This window comes from Cygnus olor, chromosome 1, assembly GCF_009769625.2.
Source record: "Cygnus olor isolate bCygOlo1 chromosome 1, bCygOlo1.pri.v2, whole genome shotgun sequence".
Taxonomy (NCBI): Eukaryota; Metazoa; Chordata; class Aves; order Anseriformes; family Anatidae; genus Cygnus; species Cygnus olor.
The window spans coordinates 11,919,353-11,940,286 of NC_049169.1; positions in this window are offsets into that span (position 1 = coordinate 11,919,353).

The window sequence follows — 20,934 nt, forward strand, 5'->3', positions numbered from 1 at the left end:
AACCCATGCAGGATGGCAGCCTGGCACTATGTGCTAGTCTGCTGATACTCAGGACAGGTACAGCATAGATATTTTTTCCCATACAGCCTTCCAAAGCAGCACAGCTGAGTTTTACCATGGTGTGAAAGTCTCCAGGAGGAAGGATGGGCCTGGGGCAGCAACAGAGCACTTGGCATGGAAAGGACAAAACTGTATTTTTACTTCTGCTGTATACTCTCTCTGTGAGGATGATCAAAATCAGGCCTTGCTGTCTGTCAAGCAGGTGATTATACTTCAGTAGTGGGCTGTGCATACACCTTACCGAATGACAGTGGGATGAGTACATGGGACTTAGACAGGGAAATCTTTGCACATGGATAGACACCAATCAGCTCCGATCCAGCAGACAGCTAACCATGGGAACAGGGGGAGCTACCTCGGGATAGTGCCACACTGATGTAACACTTTGGCTTTGAGAATGGAGACAGCTCTTATTCAGACAACTCAGAACTCAGACAAGGGAGTTCATAACTGTCTAAACCTATCCGTCAGACAGAAAGTCGCACATTAAGACATGTTCAAGGGTATTCCTACATTCACTTCCATTATAAATCTGACTAATCATAATACTTTGGGGTTTTCAACCACTGTAATACAATTAAAAGGGTAAAACTGACTTCTAGGACATACAGAGCTATACAAAAATGGAAGTAGAGCCTTTTCTCTTTTGATGAAATGCCACTGCAAAAAGAAACCCACCTCATGGTGGTGTAAAAATGTCTGCACTAACTCTTTCACTGGAATACTGATGTTTAAAAAATCATACCTTCTGTACTGTGGTCATAACATTATGGCACACAAACATGACAGACTATTCCCTTTCACACTGATTTCCCATGGAAGGTTTCTGATGGGCAAAACAAATGAACTTTGTGAAAGTCAACTGCAATCACAACTATTCTCCTTTGGATTAATGAACTTCCATCAGACAGAAATGACAGAACTAACTTACAGTGATAGCTTTTCTCTAATTCTGACATTTTCAACGACATATTAAAGCACTGCGCTCCTATTGGTTGTAGAGAGGAACAAGGCAAGGAAAACCATAATCTAATCCTCCACCACTTCTCTTATTCTTCTGTGTTATAAAAGAGGATTTCCTAAAGGGGAGATTTTCCTGTGCCTTCCTTTATTGCTAGTTTGGTATAGACCAGCATGGTCTTTCTAATTTTAAAGAGGTAGATATACATCAGCATTTCAAAGCTTTTCCTGTTCTGCTTCTGAAAACGTGTGATGCGTTTTTTGAGCACCACAATATGTCTATACAGATGTTGTAATTACAGCAGGATAGACTGTACAACTTTAAAATCACGTTGATCTTTGGTAGATTGTTTCTTTGATGCTATCATAAAGTTCAGCCTTCAAGCAAGGTAAACCTCAAGGAAACAGTTTATTTGGGGCAAACATTTCTTCTGTGCTATAATTAAAACCTAGTAATTAGGCTTATGATACATAATTATTTCTGTTTTGAATCTTGATCAGAGCAATACGTTCTTCAGTGTGTTTGATCTTTTCCTTCCCTATTCTAAGCAACAGTAACCACAATAGGCAGCGGATAAAATCTCCCCATTTTAGAAATTAAAAACGCAATGGGAGATCCCTACATGGATTATCAGGGAGAAGCAGTACAGTGATTGGGAAAACAGTAGAGGAGACTGGGGTTCTACCTCTATGTCTTCTTCCAAGATGGTTATACCACCCCACTGCAAAGAAAAGAAGCGAAGTACTGAAGTACTTTATCTCCATTCATTTGTGTGGCAGAAGCAAGCCTGTGGCACAGGTCTTTAGAAGAAGTAGCTATTTTCTGGCTGTGCATAGCAGTGTTTTTGGTCCCCAACTTTTGCACAAATGAATAAGATGGAAGCTGCACTGATAAACTGGTAAGATGTGAGATACCATCTTTACAGTTACAGAGTAGCAGACCTCTGATGGAGTTAGGTCGCCTGGTTAATTCCTGCTCGTCACTTAGTCCACTACAGTAAGACAGTCACTTCACCACTTTTTTCTCATTTTTTCTTAAGGTTATCAAGTCCCATGCTGTAATAATTCCTATCTTACATACATGTTATCATTCAAGTACAGTAGAGGCACCTGGACTGTATATTTCATTAGACTATTTTTTTAATAATTTGAAATGAACTTAGCCTCATGCTGCCTTTTTTTTTTTTTTTTTTTTTAAGATGCTTGGCCAATGTGGCCGAACAGGTTAAGCACATGGATTGCTTTGACATTCCAATACAATTTAACACCTATTTCCTGGTGAGACCTTTGAAAATCATGACTGTGAACTCCAAGGTTGAAAGAACCAAAGGACCCTGAGTGCTAGGCTCCTACTGATGATCTATGAACAGATAAGGCACAGACAGACCCATCCCTGAGAAGACACCTGAAAGTGGTTCTTGCTAAACATGTTGTATATCCTTCATTCATAAACTATAGCAATCATAAAATATTTCCTTTGAGAAAGCCAGTTAAAATACAGGAAAGGAAAGTGATTTGCTAGAGGTGTTTGCAAAACACTGCTCTTGCAGGTCTCCTAAGTGAAACTGAAATATGTGCTACTTATATCAAACCAAAAAATAAAAATTCCAGTCACGTACATGACCAAAATAAAACCAGGGAAAATGCCCCTTTTATTAAAGCACCAGGCCACAGAGTGCAATTCAAGTGGTGGTCTGTCTCCTTCCAGGGCCTAGAAAGGTGGACAGCTGGAAGAACCTGTGAAATGACACAACCTTTTGTTCAGACCACAAAATCTTCTCTCTGCCTCATTGCTGACCTAATCATAAATTCATGACTGCTGTAAAACCTCAGGCTGTGAGCTTTATTGACTCAAGCATGACACCCAGCTATTCAGGAGGGAACAATCTAAACATCTTGTTTCATTTTCTTTCATGAAGCCAGGAGCCCATATCACTTTCAAGTTCATTTCAGCGTTCTTGTCTGTTTCAGCAGAAAAGAGCCCACCAGGTACACTTTGGGTCCACTAAAATTATATGAAATTTACCAATGCTGAATTTCACAGAGTATCTAAGGGCAACATTTTATGGTTTAGCACACAGAGAAATGCATCATGCTGAGGAAAAAGAGTGAAATATATATATATATATAAATGTGTAATGCCTGAGTTTTTGTATCCTTTAAATAGGAACAGTTCCTGAAAAGAGTAAAGAACAGCACAGAGTTTCTGAGAAACTAGCTCACTTTCAATAACAGGGTTTCAGTATGTACCCTTTCATCCTGTCTGCTTTTGTGGTGCCACAGGGAGTAAAACACACAAACAGAAAACAAATAGCTTAAGGTATTCAAAATCAAGCTAAAAGTGAAGAAATGGAAGGACAGGGGTTGGAACAGGAGTTTCTAAACATATATATGTATAAAACTTGGAATTTCCTTTCTTTTATTTGGAAAATCTCATAGATGTCCTTTCACACAAACATTCAATTAGTAAATCAATCTTACTTGAAATATATTCAGTTTCCAAGAAGAGCTAACTGTGCATTTCTTTTATGACAGAAGCATCAAAAATTCAAAAAACATATTTTTTTTACCATTGTCTACAAAGAAATCGTCTTATACCTACACCAAAAACACCACCACCACCACCACCAACAACAACAAAACACACACATTATCCCTAAGCAACAGTTATTTGACACAAAGGTATTCTAAAGTTATTGTGAACTTGGGTAGCATGCTTGCTATTTGAATGGCATTAAATTTTTGTGTGTAGTTTAATTCACTTTCAAACTGAAATAAGTGAAAGGAGATTAAATCCACTTGAATTCTGAATAAAAATGCCTAATCAAGGATTTAATAATATTCATCTTCTTTACATTTGTATTTTATTTAATTTGGATTAATGGCTCTGATAGTTCTCAGGCAAAGAAATCACGAGTCTTTGGCTCACTGAAAAATCAGGTTTTCCTTAAGTGGGAAGTGGTGGTAAGTAGACACAAGTGTTTTCAAAAGGTGATATTAAAAACATCTTGAATATTTGTCATATGCATGTATTGAACATGCAGCCAGAGTAACACATGAGGTTCATTTTAGTAGATAATAATAAAGTAACAGTAGTTGAATTCAGCAGGAGAATTGTCTGCTGAAGACTTGTAAGATCAGGTCAATAAATGTTAACACATGTTAGGAGAGTCACTTTCAAGTGAACAATGGGGAAACCTCTGGGAGAGTCTGATCAGGTAATGGGGGGCCAATAGATTTTGAAAGCATGATTTTTTCAGTCATCTACCTAGGAGAAATAATTATGCCCACTGTTTTTGTTCCTGCTCCAGTGGCGGTCTTGCTCAGAGCAAGCTTCTTACTGTCATGTAAGAAAAGACTCTAGGGTTTCCACATAAAAACTAGAGCAGAGACTGCCCACCCTCCCCAAAATGGAAGCTGCTTTTTGTGCCAGGACCTTGAGTCACAGCCCCTAGAGTCCCTATCCACCCCATGGCTTCCCACACCCTATTTCACCCCTGGGGCTATTGTTGGCCCCTGCCTCATGGAGGATGTGGGACACCATCTCCAGCCCTACCACACAGCCCTGCCCCAGCCTCTGCAGGCCTCAGCCCATCCCCTGGGCCTGCCCCTGGTGCCCCATGGCTCCTGGCTGGGGAATTCTGCTCCTCAGCCCCCCCACACAATGGTGTGCAGAGATGGGAGGGGGGGGGGGGGATGAGGAGAAGGGGGACAGGCAGCCCTGAATAATGAACTAGCAATGACAGTAAATCACACTCTTTCAAGAGATTCAATACTTTACTGAGCAAAAAGGTAACAGAGATTCTCCCAGATTGCTAATAGGAGGGAGCAGTTACCAGCTCTCCTTTATTCAGAGTGAGAATAGCAGATGAAGCTGACTCATGCAAAATGTTAAATCTTACGCCGACCTACTATACCCTCTATTACAATTACCATGTCTGTATCAAGAGAGTTATGTTCTCTATACAATATGTTCGGCTTATCAAAGTGAAGAATGTATGCAATCCTAAATACTCAAGCTGACTTTCAGGAATATAGATACAAATGCATTCCTAAAAGTATATAATGATATATATAGAGAGAGATGACAAAAATCTCCATGAAATATTTGCATATGAAGTCAGATTGTCTTTTAAGCACACAGTTCAAAGTTAATTGCTTACATCAATGCTGCCTGAAATGTGGTTGGAGTTTTAGTAAACACACAGATGTCCAGAATATTCAGATCTGTGCATGTTCAGTATATTTGTGATGTCCAGAAGGCAATATTTCTTTGTGAAGATTTAAAGCAATGAGTTGGAAAGGACATCAGTCAATCTTTAGGCAAATGCTTCTAAGTCTTAAATGATCAAACACCAGGATTTTTTTATTCATAACAGGGATTTTGATCACTGCTACCCAGCCAGCTCTGGAGCAAAGCACTGCCATTGTGTTCTACAGCATTCTTCACTCCCACACAGAATGTACTACAAACGTGCCCTTAATGACCTTTCATATGCAAGGGATCTTTCTTTTTTTCTTCTCTGGCCACCCTAATTTATTTCTTTGATAATCAAAATCGGAACAGAAAAGAACTCACCATCAAATTGACAGATTGTCACATTTCTGACTTGATTCTTCACATTTGCGTTAAATACATCTCCAAGCAAAAGGATTGGGACCATTGTTATATAGACAAATGTTTCTAACTGATCAATAATCTCGCCTCACCAGGCCATGAAAAGTATTTACTTGCTGTCAGTGATTGCCAAAATTCCCTGTCTGATTCAATAGGCTAGCAAATGAGGACACATTAAATTGCTTTCCTGCATGTATATGTCTATTGACAAGAGATTTCAAGCTAATCTCCTTTATACCACCAAATTATTTTAATGGGTGAATGCTTTGGCCTTTGTCTGTGCTGGGTAGTAGAGGTAATCATGCTTTCTTTTCCATAATTTCTCTCCCCTGCCTGCTTGTGTAAGTTTAATGGAACAACTTTACTTTTTAAAAGAAACATATTTATTAATAATAAACAGAAAGATCCTTAAAGTCAGCACTCAGGACTGGAATTCTGCATTTCATCCAGCACCATTGACATAATATCCCCATCTGCCAGACCTAACCTAAGGTATGTTTTCTTGGTACAAGACTTTGTTAGCTATTCCCCAAGATTTATATATGTGACACAGGCTTAGAAACAGTATTCTGACAGCTACCTGATCTAAGCTGTCAACATTTTCAAGAGTTGTGTATATATCTAGTCCGGAATTCAGAACTTCATAGGAACCTGACACTACTCCTTCTCCCAGACATCATGGCCTCCCAGATGTCAGAGTGGAGTTGGGCCATACATTACTTCACTGCCGCTCCAGTCCAAACAGACTGTGTGAGAGGCAAATTATCCAAGATGAACAAGATTTCATTAACACAGAAGCATGTTTTCAGGAAGTCTCATCCACCATGCTAGAGACAAAACCTTCATAACAGATCTAGACAATATTTTGCCAGGTCGATGCGTAAGTTACATGGGGCAGGACTATCTATGAACAATAGAGCTGTAACATTACTAGATGTTACAGTCCATGAGAGGGACTTTACAAATGTGTCATACAGCTAGATTATTTGAATTCACAGGTGCATAAGTTAATCACATTAATATAAAAGCTCGCTGAATAAGTCATAAAACAGAGTTAGCCATATGTTCGTGGTCAACAAAATACCATCCTGACATCTTATTCACTATTGCATTCAACCAGAAAATAGAACAATGTTTTTTGCCACTCACAGACAATATTTGTTGCTCAACCAAGCCAGGGTCACATAAGTATTTTCAGTGTCTTTAACGGCTACAAATTTAGTCTGTGTATACTTTCTCATGTTAAGAATAATAACACACATTTGTGATCAGAAGTATCCCTAATTTCATGTTAACAGTCTTGACAAAGTGGATTTTTTGTTTTGTTTTGTTTTGTTTTTAAAAAAAGAACACCTCATAGCTTTTGAAATATGGCCCAGTAATTCTTCAAGTAATATAGTTCTGGCATTATCTCTCTCTGCTGCTATGGCTGTGTACAGCATCATGTGTGCTGATAAAATAGTCAAATACTACTGGTCTGTGATTTGTAAACATCTGAATCAAGGGCACTGCTACATCCACTGCTCGTTCATGCAGTAGAGTGCAGCAAAACGGAACAAAAAAGATCTTTAGAGCTCTGACTGCAATGCCCCAGCATTTAATAAATTAGCTGACTCCATGAGAAGGTTAAAAGAGGCAAGCTGTTTTGATTCAAGTTATAATTATTTTGCCTGTATAATTTCTGGCATTCTCCAAGCTTGTTTATGCCCTAGAAAGGCATGCACTTCTTCCAGCTTCATGTAAATTATTACTCTATATATGACCTTGTCAGGCAGCTGCGTTGGCATTTTGTTGCCTTTGGGAAATATCTCTTTTAATACATCCAAATAATTGTCACAAAAGAGGGGCAGTGAAAAAATAAGGTAAAATCCCTGCGTCAGATGCTGCATTACCCCAAATCTTTTCAGTGACTTGCAAGACATACAAAGTGGATGTAAGATAGTCTTAAATAAATATAGTAGTAATTTCCACTCAACCAACTGATAAAACAAAAGCTTGAGGCAGCAGGGCCATACACATTTGCAATTTTATCATCAGATTATGTGCTGCATCTTGAAAGAAACATCTGAACTGCTGTCAAAGATATGACTGCAGTTCTTATTGTGTTGATATGGAATTTGTCACTGTCTTCCCACTTCTGGACACTTTCCTGAAAAGTACAGAACATCAGGAAGAGTTTTTTGCCCTTTCTCTTCATTAGACAAGACTTGACTCTTCCATTGTGAAAGGAAGGGATACCCAAGAATCCCCGGCTTCTCTCAAACATTCAGCACAAACATTGCAATGGTGCTCTGTCTGCATTCATTGCCCCAGACAAGAAAATTCACTTCAGCCTCAGTGTATTTCCCTGAGTTCATTTTAAAATATTAGGCAAACTTAATGTCAAAAAAAGTTTTTCTTAACAAGCCAAAAGATTCATCTCTTCATTATAAAATGAAAATTTTTAAAAAAAGCATTGTTTCTTGGGGAGCAGTTCAGTTACCTGCACACAGGTACTGGACAATGTGTGTGGGAGGGAAAGTTTTATTTCTCTTTCTTTCTTTCTTTCTTTCTTTCTTTCTTTCTTTCTTTCTTTCTTTCTTTCTTTCTCTTTCTTTTTTTCTCTTTCTTTCTCTCTTTCTCTCTTTCTTTCTTTCTTTCTTTCTTTCTTTTTCTTTCTTTTTCTTTCTCTTTTCTCTCTCTTTCTCTCTTTCTTTCTCTTTCTCTCTTTCTCTCTTTCTCTCTTTCTCTCTCTTCCTTCCTTCCTTCCTTCCTCCCTCCCTCCCTCCCTTCCTTCCTTCCTTCCTTCCTTCCTTCCTTCCTTCCTTCCTTCCTTCCTTCTTTCTTTCTTCCTTTGAAAGAAACCATCAGTTTCAGGTTAATCTAATATATATCAGACCTGGAATTAATCCTTTCTTTTTCTGTACATCATTAAATTTGCATCTTTTTTTGTTGCACCTGCCCAAACTGCATTGAGCGTAGCAAGCTTGGGTGAATAACGTAGCTGTGGAAAAAGGTTCATGTACCTGCCATATCCTGGATTCTGGGTCATTACTGACCAGCTAAGCCCAGACTAAGCTACATGCTGTTACGATTATATTACCATTAACACCAAAGTTGATTAATTTAAAGATAATTCCTGTAGATCTACATGACCAGCTGTATTGTATTTGAACTGCAGAGCAAATGTACTAGTGGCAACATAAAGTAGAACATGAAGCCAGTATGAGAGAAAATTATGGTGGGGCCAAATTCATTATACGCCCCCTACACCAGTGCATCCAGTACTTTAAGTGTGCAAAAAGGTTTTCGGGGCCCTATTTACCCTTAACAAATGTTGGAACTGAAGAACCCCCACTTTGTTCTCCAGAACCATGGCTTTCGAAGAGATAATGTTCACCCCTGAAATAACAGTCCTGTCTAAAGAACCCTTTATTTAATAGGATAAGGTGAATTGGGGTAGAAACAATACTGTAACCAATGTTCATTTTAGGTTAATTTCATTGTAATTCTTATTTCTGGGTTTTAAAATTAGATGAATAATCTATATCAACATTTATATTCCACTGTAAATATTATAGTGTATATCTTTACAGAACTGTTGAATGTATAGTATCTAATTTCATTCTGCTAGTTTAGTACAAAATTTATATTCTTACAAACAGCTTATCCAACTTAGTTTTGATATATATTTCAGTCATTTATCCACTCTAGCTTTACAAAGAAAAATGAGTTTAATTTTTTATTGATCCTATATTACTAGTGTTAAGCCACAAAATTTTATTTGATAATAAAGTAAACCCCAAAGTTACATTCCTTCCCTTCAGGTTTTTAGCTCTGATAAGAAGGGTAAGTCAGATGTGAGAAAGAACCTGTTAAAAAATATTTCTCACTAAAACTACTGATTTCTTCTTTAGTTCTTGGGGTTCAAATAGATTGAAAAGCTTCCCAAAGCCACAAATTTCAAGAAAGCAAAAAATCATATTTTGTGTTTTAAATCTTACAACTATGTATTCCCAGTGTTTTCATGTGCTAAAATCTGTTTTTCTTGTAAATCAACCAAGGTCATCCTTTGTTTGGTTAAATAAATTTAAATAAAATTAACAACTGTGTAATACCCATCTATACTCACATGAGAAATTTTGTGGCTTTTTAAACCATAAAATTAAGCCTTGAAAAATGTTGTTACTGGCTTGAAATCCAAGAAAGAAATGTTTTGCATTATCATATGCCTGAATTTTTACTCTCATTTAATATCCTCATTTTGAATGAGCATCTTTCAAGGGGCTGCATGCTGGTATTGCCAGTGGCAGTACACGAGAAACTCCAGGAAAGCTCATTTTCCTCAGAGTAATGAAAAAACAGAGCAAGACATAGATTTTATCCCCTCCCCCAAAGAGCATTCCATCAAATAGAAAATGTGGGAATATGAAATTATAAGTCCCTGTCTAAATAACAATATGCCAAAAAAGGACCCAAGGGTTTTAGTGAAAATGCAATAAAATACAAGTCAGCAGTTAGATTTGCTTGCAGAAGCACATGCTACACTTGGTAATTATTTATCAGGAATAATTATCCAGTTGTATTTTGCACTGATAATTACAGCTTGGATTCTGCATCTCGCATGTCACCCACACTTCAGGAAAAATATTTCTAAGTTGAAGAAAAGCTAGAAAAAGGCAGCAAATGATAGATTTTTATAGAATATTAAAAATATGCTATGCAGGTAAAATGGTAGGACAGTTGCTCTAAATAAAAGGGTCCATCACTTTTACTCCGAGGAAGTTTGTTTCACAGGTTGTGGTCCTCAGCTGTGCAAGTGTTTGTGGACACATTCTCAGGAGTCAAAAGGTAACTAAGAAAAATAGGACCTTCCAAAAGCAGTATTCAAGGTACCATGAAAGGGTTAGTATATTCACTGGAAATTTGTTAGGAGCTGCAAAGTGAAAAGGCTGAAAATCATCTGGAAAAGAAAAGGATGAAAGGAGATATGGTACCATTTTTACAGTACAGAACAGAGTTTTAGGAATTGGAAAGTGATCCATCATCTGTTCTCTTTGGCTACTTGAAAGGTGCCAAGAGCAAACCATCTTGATTGGCAACAAAGACCATCCAGATGGGTTATAAAGAAGCCTTCAAGCCACAGGACAGTTAAGCAGATACTTCAGCTTCTCCAGATAGGATCTAAAGTCAGCTGCAATGCATGGAGGTGGTACCTTTGTAGCACATCCCTTAGATTGCAGTAGTACTGAGGTACTTCTACATCACAAAATTCAGACTGCCATTCTGAGGTTGGATGTAGTTTACTGCCTTCTCTAAGAACTTAGATGATGACTGGTCCCATGGGAAAGTTCTTCTCTACTTTTTTAGAGACAGAGTTTCATTTCTGAAGTGAAATCATGACTTTTTGAGTTGTATTGGACCCATGAGAATGGAAATGCGAGATGAGCACAGAGATCCTTTGAGAACATAAGCAGAGTATGATACAAGAGATGACCAGGATATAAACACAAATGAGAAGTGGTCGGCCTCTGGTCCCTAAAGAAATGCTTCCTGGGGAGTTGGGTAGAACCAATTTCAGAGCATAGCAAAGAGAATAAAAACAAACAAGCAAACAAAAGACTTATTTCCAATAGGAAATACATCTCATATCAAGTGAAGAAATAAGAGAGGTAACATGGTGTTATAAAACAGACACTTCTCCTACAAAAATGAGAGCAAGGTGAGTGTACAAAGAGAGGAAGTCCTCCAGCCCTGTCTTCCCTGGCTAAAGGTGCTGCACCTGAAAAATGTTCCTGCAAATCTGCAGTGGTTCCAGTATCATGTCCAACAGAGAAAGCACACTATTTGATTTGTCGTTTGCCATATTTTGCCCCTCCAACTCAGTAGTCATATGTGAGGTATTATCTTTGACTACATTACAGGAAGTCTGTGTTTTAAAGAGTAATGATTACATTTTTCTATATGTTTTCTTGTCCAACTTTCCCACATGAGAAGGTAATTGATACCAAAGCACCAAGGAAGTGTGATAGTTCAACACTGTCTCCTAAAAATCTCCATAAAAACAATAGAGCATTTAACCTTCTCATTTACTGTTTTGCACAGTGTGATATAAAAGTGACTAACAGGAAGAACATAAGATTAAGGACTACAGATACAGGTTCTTCAAAGACAGGTACAGCTCAGCTTCTCAGTTATAAGGGCAGAGCTACAAAGGTGGCCTGGCATATAGCAGTACCTATGCATCACTTGTTTCTTGTTCTCCAGCCACATGACAACCACTTCCTACCATTCCCACACATGAATATCTGTACAACCTATTTAACACTGTTAGACTGCTGACGCAGACCTACCAAGCACTTTATCAGTGCATTTGAAGGTACTTTCTGTTCTGAATGCACTCTGTAACAGAAAATCCCAGAGTGATTCAGGGATTAAACCTATAATAATCCTATATCTATTCCCATTGCTTGGCCTGAATGCATCATGTATTGTAACACTGAAAGGGAGTATGTTTCCCCTGGGTCACATTCTTTAACACTTACTGGATTTCTGGATGTATTTGACTTGGATGCAGGACTAAAACGCATGCTAAGTAAGTTTGTGGAAGACACTAAACTGGAGGAGATGTTGACTCCCTTGAGGGTAGAGAGTCCTTGCAGAGAGATCTTGACATATTAGAGGGCTAGGCAATCACCAACAGCATGAAGTTTAGCAAGAGCAAGTGCTGGATTCTACACTTGGGATGGAAGAACCCTGGCTACATATACAGACTAAGGGATGAGAGGCTTGAGAGCCTCTGGTTGACAGCAAGCTAAATATAAGTCAACAGTGTGCTCTGGAAGCCAAAAGGGCCAACCGTACCCTGGGGTGCACCAAGCACAGCATTGCTAGCCGGTCAAGGGAAGGGATTGTCCTGTTCTGCTCTGCACTGGTGCAGCCTCACCTCCAGTACTGTGTGCAGGTTTGGGTGCCACAGTATAGGAAGGACATAAAACTATTAGAGAGTGTCCAAAGGATGGCTCAAAATATGGTGAAGGGTCTAGAAGGCAAGATGTATGAGGAGCGGCTGAGGTCCCTTGGTTTGTTCAGCCCAGAGCAGAGCAGGCTGAGGGGAAGCCTCATGGTGGCGTGCAGCTCCCTCACGAGGGGAGCGGAGGGGCAGGCGCTGAGCTCTGCTCTCTGGGGACAGCGACAGGACCTGAGGGAACGGCATGGAGCTGGGACAGGGGAGGGTCAGGCTGGGTGTTAGGGAAAAGTTCTGCACCCAGATGGTGGTCAGGCACTGGGACAGGCTCCCCAGAACCATGGTCACGTCACCGAGCCTCCTGGAGTTCGAGAAGCATTTGGACAATGCTCTCGGACATGTGGTCTGATTTTTGGGTGGACAACACTCTCAAATATATTGTCTGATTTTTGGGTGGTCCTGTGTGGAGCCATGAGCTGGACCAAGGATCCTTGAGGGCCCCTTTCAACTCAGAAAGTTCTGTAACTATGATTCTATGATGCCACAATTTGCACCTCCTAGCTTATTAAGTGTTTTTAAAGTGGACTCAAAGGTCAGAACCCTTCAAATACTGAGACTTTTGTAGAGCTCTCTAGATCAAGGGAATCTCAGCCATCTTCAAGTCATTTTTTTTTTTTTTTCATTTTATATGGATGAAAAGATGCCCAGCTTTACTTACTGGATATTTAGAACAGATCTCAGAACATTTGGTTATTAATCTGACCAGCCATGCTTCATCACAGCCCAACAATTTCTGAGACTCCACAGAGATTATAGAATATTAGAGATAAAGGGCCTGCTAAAGCACCCGAGTTCTTATAAATTCTTGTCAATTTGTCAATTTTTCAGTTGGAAGGGATGAAAAAAAAAAAAAAGGCACAAAGAAACATCCTAGTAGAAGGTACAGAGGTACAGAGACCAAGAGACATGAGTCTTGTAGTGAGTTAGCATTGTTGTCTTTGAAGAATGGACAAGAAAGAACTAGAGGTTGCAATGTGCAATGAAGATTAAAAGCACTTTTCCTGTAGAGAGAAGCACATCTGACATCAATTTAAAGATAATGATAGCAGTCTATTAAAGGCAAGTAAAACAAAGGGATAAGGGAAAATATGTCTAAATAAAAAGTAATGGCCACAAAGCTTAAAGAACTTAAAAATAAAAACACATCAGGTCACTAACTGATAAACAATAAACTCTTAAGTGTCATTTATCACAGAACTGAACAGATATACATAAGAAGAACAATGTTCTAAACCTCAAATGGTAAATCAAAAGCATGCTTTTAACCGAGGACAGCCTAACAGAGAGAAACAGAGAAACTCTTTTGATTCACGCTTGACATTGCAGAGATAATGGCATCACTTAAGATACTAAAGGCTAAGTCCGAAGTCCCTGCTTAGGGATTTTCTGATTTAATTAAAAATAAAAGTAATTGAAAGGAAGATAGAGAGTCTGGAAACTAACTTGTTCTTTATGCTGGTGGCTGAGTGACAACTCCATACAGCTGAACTGATGGGTTTTAAATAATCTACAAAACTATAAAAACAAGTAAAACTCAAATGATATTCCCAACCAATCTTGTCACCATGAAGAATAAGACATATTTAATGAGTTGTTTTTCCTTTTCTTTTCTTTCTTTATTTCTTATTTTTTCACTCATTCAGGCTGTACTAAGATGATAAGAAGATACAAATACAGATTTCTGCCAGACTGCAGTTCACAGCTTTTATATGTGGATGCATCTTGTTAAACTCCACAGAGATGGGCAGATTCAAAGCATATCTTGTCCAATACGAAAATATTTTATGCAAGAATTGATATACTGCAGTCTAATAACAGTGTGATAGCCCTCCAGATTTCAGTTTGCAACAAAATTTGCACACAGAAACTGGATTTAGTTCATATACTTAAAACTCATAAATAGGATCTTGCTCAACATGACTGACCAAATTCTCTCAAAAAAAAAAAGCAGAACTTTTCTGCCTTAAATATCTTCCAGCATCTAAAAACCTTCTGGCATTGAAGCCATCTATGTATGTTGGACAGATGCTTCACACCAGGAGAATTCAAAATTTCAAGCTCTTGACTTTTTTTGCTAGAGGAAAGTGATTATTTGCTTCATCTTTAATATAAATGTGGGCAGTTTTAATGCCACCCAGCAGGTGGCAGTGGTATGCACAAACACATGTACAAACATGTCTGCCTACACATGCACCAATGCATAACAGACGATTCATTACAGTGCTTTTGAATAACATTTTGTGTGTGAACTTTCTAAAATCCCACGTCTACTTTGGATGTAACCCACTTGGAAAATTCAAATGAAAAACAGAAGGATGAATGTTTGAGTTGGTACTCTAACAGACCTGGATTACTGAAACACATACTGCCAGTAAAACTGTTCCAGATCTCTCATGAGAACTTCACATAAAATTTCAGTATCTTGACTTGTCTGGTAATGTCTCTGGAAAGCTAGTCATAACTTTCATCTTAATTAAAAGATGTCCAAAATTAGACTGACAGAACCATGAGCCAAAGTCTGGCTTGTGTCTGACTTTCTCTGATACGTTCTGAAACTATCCTATATCCTGTATCTTATCGTTAGTTGATATGGGTGACTACAGAAAAAGGTTTTACTTTTGTGCTAGGAAGTACCAGAGAATAATTTTTGTGCACAGTAAATTCTACTTACAGAGAGATATTTTTCAACTTTCAGTGTTATTTTTTTTTTTTTTTTATATACACAGGTGATACATGTAAACTGCTTAACGGAAGTAGTCACAGTAATGCCTGTTTTGGTGTCAACTCCATTGCTTAGATCAGTGCACCTTGAAGGTGGAAAATAGCTTGTGGAGAAACAGTTTAAAATGCTTCATCCAGACAAACAAATATTTAGCTAACGTGTCAGTTCTGCTCCGCGAAAGTCACATTTGACTGAAATGCTGAAATGGATTCAGAATTAAGAAGGGAGAAGAAATGGCTAATGCCAACTTTTTTTTTTTTTTTTTTTTTCAAATTTTCATCGTGCAGATCAGAATAAAGTTCACTGAACGTGAAAATAATTCACTGTTGATGAATGATACGTATAAGAGTTGACTCAGGCCCCTCTGTGTGTATGTGTGTAACCTGTCTTTTTGCTTTCTAATTCTGGTGATTTAATGTTGTTCCTATCTCCATAGCATCCAAGCATTTCACACTAATGAATGCATGGGACAAAGTGTTGTGCTGCTTCTTGGTCCCTCTACATCTTTTTCCACCCACCAAGCATAGACTAGTGTGATTCTGGGCAATGCTGCTGTTATGAAAAAACACTTTACTGAAATCTTTTACACCTGTCTGGAACACACATTGATCTCTAGAAATTCATTGCACAGGTGGTCCTAGGCAGAAAACGTTCTATTTCCCATGTCAGTCTAGAAATACTGAAGTAGCATGCATGTGTCTTGGTGACTCACAGATGTATGCTGAGTTAAGTCTCCATTTCATCAGGTTCTCAGAAGTTCAGGGTCCCCCTGCTTGCTTCCCACCTGTGTTCATGTGAAGGTGAAATATATAACAGGGGAAAGGCATGTCTAGGAACAGAGCAGAGGATCTGGCAGAAGCAGAATGCCTTTTTTATTTTCATACTCTCATGAAAATTTGACGCTGTCATCCCTCCTTCTCCTTCCCCCACCGAAAGAAGTGTAGACTTTGAAGATGCCTGTGGATAAACATGGGAGGAGAAAGAGGAACACAGGAAAAAAAAAATGAAATTAAGTGTATCTTAGGCCATGCACTAAACCTGGCACCCCGGACCTTTTGAATCATAGGCCTGATGTGTCTTCCATGGACAGACCGCTGAATTGTGTCACAACCTCAGTTATGTTGAGGGTTACATGATATTCCTTACAAGAACAAATTAATGTAGTCCAACATAAATCATTTCTGTGTTTATCTACACTATTATTCACAAAAATAAGTAATGCATAGAACAAATATTAATCATCTGTGAAATTATAATAAATATTTGATTCCCAAGTTTCTAATGCACCCAGTCATGCTATTTAAGGATGGCTTATTTCTCCTTTCAGATATTAACAGCCAGTTCTTCCTCTGAGTATACAGAGGAAATAAGTTACTCCATCTCCAAAGTAGTACTTTGGTTCTTTTGAAAAAGTTTCTTATTATGAACTGAGTCAGACTTTCCTGAACTTTATGAGGTCCTCTAAAATGGATGAACGTTGAAATGCCTTTGATATTATCATTGTCTCTCAGAGTAATAATCATAATTAGCTTTTTTCTAATATCCTCCTTTGGCTTTCATGCAGCTAAGACTATAAAACAGACTTGAAATTTATCCCAGGCACTGTTGGGAACTCTTTTGTATTTTAAGTCAATTCCTAAATATAAGCAGGTCCCTTAATGTAAACGAAAAGTCTGTATGAAGACAAAGGATTTTTATGATGTTTTAGATATTAGTATCTTACTCCTTTGAAATAACTTTGACTAGGTGCCTAAACACTCTGGTGAGGAGCATAGTAAATTTTTCCTGTTCCTCCAGTGTCATTTCATTCATTTATCCCTGTCTTACTCCTTTCCATCTACACAGAATCTTCCTTTCCAAGTGACCTAAACATCTCCCATGTACTTGCCTCTCCAAAAAACTTCCTCAGTGTTCTCCTTTTTGTTTCTGAATGCTTCAAACGTGTCTACTGTGTTTACTTCTAGAATCAGAAACCATTTTCAAAGGACATGTGCCCTGGAACCTAATAAGACAAGATCATATGAAATTATCTGATAACTGCCTCCCGAAACCCAAGTATTCCGTCACCACTGAGGACTATCTTGTCACTTCATACTTTTGAACAGTTGCTGTCATAGGACTTGGCCTTCTGTTTGTCGTTTGGGATGTCTCTCTCATCCAGGTGTCTATAGGTGTCCTAGAGGGTTCAATCATTACCTGCTGCTTTATCTTCTGCATATTGTCACTGAACAATGTCATTCAGAGCACCTTTATTCTGATGTGCCTCCATTTTATCTGTTTGGAGTTTTCACCTCTGACAAAAATGTAAACCTCATCTTGTGTTTCTGCCATATTCTCATCCAAGGATCATAAGAAAAATCAGGTGGGAAAACATAAGGAGGTCTCTAGCTTAAAACAATGTGAGCTCTGAAGTCAGACCAGGCTTCTGAGAGCTTTATCCAGTTGCATCTTGAAAACCTTCACAGATGGAGACCATGCAACCTCTCTGTGCAGCCTGCTCTAGTGCTGGACTGTTCTTGCAAATTGCAGTCTCAACATCCTGAAAAGTATAGAGTGCTTCTTAATTCTCACTTGCCATGAAAAAGCTGTCTTAATTGTCGTCAAATTCCATCACCTGGGTGCTGGTGCACAAACACTTACAGAAATAATTCCTTCAGTAGAAGGATAACTGATTTATTGGGATTGTGGCATAAAGTCAAACACAGGGCATAGGGAATTGTGGCTGTCTGGTGGCAAGGAGAGTCTCATTGCGAGGGTCCTCACAAAGGCATCTTCAGCTGGGTTGAATGAAACTCACTGATGTGCTGTTCTGCTCAGTTCTTATCCAGCTGGCCTGTGATTGTGAACAATCACTTCAGTACATGTGTAATACATTGTTATTTATTGTCTTAACTATATACAAAACAGCTCCCAAATATCTTACCAAAGAGCTATGTTACACGACCATTTCTGCACCTGTAAGAACATTTTCTATTAATTATATGCATGTGTTACCAATGTAAAATTTGATCAAATCTGCAACAGGAATCTCTGTGAGATTCCACCTATGTTATTAATCAATAGATTTAAGCAAATAAATTAGACTTGACAGAACAGGAGCTGCCTAGTGATACCTCTAGGGTTGTCTGAAATTCCCACCTTGACAGCTCTTGCAACAATCAACAAAATACTTAATTTTCAAGGTGGCTGGGGGTTCAGGCAATCACCTAGTTTTTTATTCTCTATTGTAAAGTGCTGATGATAGCTTAATTCCGTAATTTTGTGAGATGGGGGAATTATAAAGCCCTGGGAGTCTGTTGTTGTCACTAGTATGTATCCATGTGCCATTTCAGCAAACCATGTACTTCTCCAGGTACTATGTGGAAGTCTCTGGTTGGAAATCAAATTAGCAAATTAGTTTACTACAGCAGCAGCATATTGACACAAACAAATAAATTGATTTTTGTTTGAAAATTTTGATTAGTGTATATAACTGTGTATAAAGAAGAAGGACATTGTGTTCATTAATACAGAATAGACAAGTTTCATTTGTTCTCAGCTTGCACACATCTATTATTAACATAGTTGGGGTTCTTGGTCTAGTTTTAGTTGTTACATTCAATTCTGCTAAGCTACTGTTGGTGCTTGATATTACTATTATTTTTTTGAAAAAAAAACAACCAAACGAACAAAAAACCACCAACAACAAAAACAAACAAACAAATATATACTTCTCCTTTTGACTCATACTTTGTGCCAATTCCTTATTATTGGAGAGAAATACTGCATGAAAATGTTCTAATGTTACCTGATTAACAAGGATCCAGTGCTGACACTTGCTGGTCCAGATTCTGCTTTGAGTTATCCTGTTTGAAACAGCAAGGCTGCTCATTTGATCAAGTTCAGATTTAACTCAAAATTTAAGAATTTCAGAATGTGGAGAGGGAAGGTATATAGACCAAAGAATCTATTAGAAAACTGTTATACAAAATAAAACTTTAAGTCCTCTAAAGGTTGGATATCTGAGGAGAGAAGAGAAAATAATGATAATTTACTCTCACATGTTACTTTAATCTATTTCCATGAAGATCACTGAAAAATCTTGGTCATGGTACTTGCTTGAAAGCTGCATGGAAAAAAGTTCATAAAATCACATTCGCCTTGTCATTCAATCATTATTTGGTCTACCAGTTCAGAAACAAACAAACAAAACTGTTAATACTACTAAAAATTTTACTTTATCTAATTTCTGTATGTGCGTGGTTTATGATGAAGGCAATCCTTACACATTGGAAATTCAGCAGGAAACTGAAACTAAAATATTTATAAATGCATTTGACCTGAATGACTGGAAGTTTAACTTTGACTTCATGTTGAAGACCACAGTCAAGTCTGAGAATGCAGACATCTGTATGTACACGTGTGTGTATACAGATGCAGGCAGAAAACCAGATGCTCCAACCCATTAAAGATTTGCATTAATTATTTTTTACAGGACAAAACAAATTCAAAATGTTAATTTTGCTGTATGCTATGTGTAAGGAAAATGTCCACCAGCATAAGCACCTCAATAAAAACACATTGAGGTTTATGATGATATTCTTAGAAAAGAAGAATAATAAAAATAAATCCCAATGCCTAAAATTTGGGATGGAAGGTAAAAAGTGTGATCTTAGTTTCAGTCAGGAATTCATCAGGTTCACATTTTAAAATGGATACAAATAAAAACTTCGTTCTCATACTAACTTTTTCATATGTATATCCTATATAAGGATATACATATGGTATAAATGTAAGAACAGAAATCCACCTAGCATGCTATCCTGTGTCTGACAGTAGCCAAAACAAATGCCATGGGAAGTGTATGGGAGACGGGTAAGTACATAATGATTTTCCCAGAATAATTTTCCCCTTCCAGCAACTCAGAGATATCTTGGAGTAAAGGTGCTGTTTTTATAATTAAAAGAACCAAGGTAGATAGGTCACCACCTATCTACCACAGTCAGCTGATGGGCAGTGCTGGGGGGCAAAGTCATCTTCGTTACTTTGTCTTCCTGGTAATAGGAAATGTCAGTGATATTACAAGAATGGATCTTTTCTACATGTCCCTGGTAAGTCTAGCAGGAGATAGAAAAAGTAAGGATTCAGAGTCTGAGAATTAATACTATCTTTGTACTTGGCAATATTTCATTTGGATGCATTTTATGCTTTTGTGTTAACATTCACAAGAGTATGGTGGGGAATACATGAGGATGTTTGTGGCAGCAAAGGTTCCCAGCCCTATATAACAGAACACCACTTGCCAGTGGCAAGTTATGCTGATTTAAAAACCCTATTTGGACTAGAAGGAGGAATACACATTACTTTTGAAATATCTTTACATATTCTGGAATGCAAAAATTGTTTCGATCATTTCAAGATTTCCTGTAGTGGAGACACTGATTCCCTCTGGGGCTTGATCTCAAGCTGTTTCACATCCAGAAGAATGTTTCCATTGCTTCAACAACAGGACTTTGGTTTTCTTCCTCCTTCCTATTACTTTTGTTTAGTTAGTGTATGTTAAACCAGTCTGATTAAATGTGATCTTTT